Source organism: Gossypium arboreum, chromosome 5 (genome assembly GCF_025698485.1).
Source record: "Gossypium arboreum isolate Shixiya-1 chromosome 5, ASM2569848v2, whole genome shotgun sequence".
NCBI lineage: Eukaryota > Viridiplantae > Streptophyta > Magnoliopsida > Malvales > Malvaceae > Gossypium > Gossypium arboreum.
Window position 1 is genome coordinate 58046263 of NC_069074.1, and position 1963 is coordinate 58048225.

A 1963-nucleotide genomic window follows, 5' to 3' on the forward strand; every position below is an offset into this window, starting at 1 on the left:
AACATAAACTATAGTATATTTAATCCAAAATTCTTGCATATCATGTTAAAAGCATTTTCGAACATATTTATAATAAATTCAGATATAGCTTATCAACCTTAAATTCCAAATGACTTATAACATACTAACTAAATGCAGCAACCTAATGCACATATATTTTTATCTATGCATATGATAGCCAAACCAACCTCACATTCAACCTAAATCATTAATCATTTCCAAAACATATAACAACCATCTCACACACCATTCTTTCATAATACATAACATTATAACCAAAACGTTTTCAGCCCACAATTAAACATAACCACACTATCAAAACCAAACTCATTAAACATTATAACTAACACACATAAAACCAAGGCTAAACATAATTAACAAGCCATTTTCGCAAGGCTTTATATACATAGCCAGATTCAACACTTAAGAAATATGTTCCAGCCTATACATGCCATAGTTCAAATTCAACTATATAAATACTGAAACAGTGGATAGTGTGATGAACTTGCTGACGATCCCCGAGCTCGTAACTTGATCCAAAATCTATAAAACAGAAACACACATATACACAGAGTAAGCTAACTTAGCTTAGTAAGTTATAAGCAATTTCAACAAATTAATGATCTTGATAGATCAATAAAATATAACCAAATCAAATATATATTTATACCCAAAATATACCATGTCGAATATACATTTTCATTATATTCCCCAATTTCTAAGTCATGATTTCATATATAATAGATTATACATATGCATTCATATATACTTACTCATAATTCAAGCTTTTACATTACATACTTAAACCTATCACAAAACCGAATACACTATCCATAATTATATACATTTTTAACATTTTTAATACACTATCCAAATAAGTAAACCACATTCACATACCTGATCACTTTAGCTCATCTAACACATTTGATTGCTTTTACCGTTGCTCACATAAACTTTGCTAGGCATAAAGCCTAGTATAATACACCGGCACAGAACCTGCTAGGCAATAGGCCTTATATAATACACCGGCATAAAGCCTGCTAGGCAATAAAGCCCGATAATATAACACACTGGCATAAAGCCTACTAGGCAATAAAGCCCGATATAATACACCGACATAAAGCCTACTAGGTAATAAAGCCCGAATATCACTAATACAAAGTCGATCTTACACATAATTTGAATTTCAGAATTCCAAATCATTACTTAAGGTTCATACGAAGCTTTTCGCACATCATATCTCAATTGAATCAAACTTGTTCCCTAATCTCATAGACATTTACACATTCGGCTATAGCTAATAAAAATTCATACTACTAAATTCAGCATATAAAGATTATATACATTCAAATTTAACGACATTTATTGCTTATAGACTTACCTCGGATATCGACGAACAATGTAAATCGACTATTCGACTATTTTTGCTTTTCCCCCATGCAAGTCCGATTTCTTTTGTTCTTGATCTATACAATTTCAAATTAATCTCATTCAAACACAATTTCATTCAATTTAATCCAACAACACAAAATGGGAAAATTACCATTTTACCCCTAACATTCACATTGTTCACAATTTAGTCCCTATTGCATAAAACACAAAATATGCAAAATCTTACAACAACATAGTTAGGCCAAATTTTCCTTATACTCATACTAATCCATATATTTCATTTATTTCACAATTTAGTCCCTCAATTTATTATTTTTGCAATTTAGTCCTAATAACTCAAAATCATCAAAAATTCGAATACAAAACATGTTAATCTAAAACATATCTTTCATATTTCATCATCAAACAACAAAAATCACAAGCTCTTATCAATTGCATAACTCAAAATATTCATCAAAACCAAAAATTCAAGCATGGGTCGGATAGTACTCAAAGCAACGATCTCAAAAATGTAAAAATTATCAAAAATCGAACAAAGACTAAACTTGAATCAAGCTTCCAAAGTGCCAAA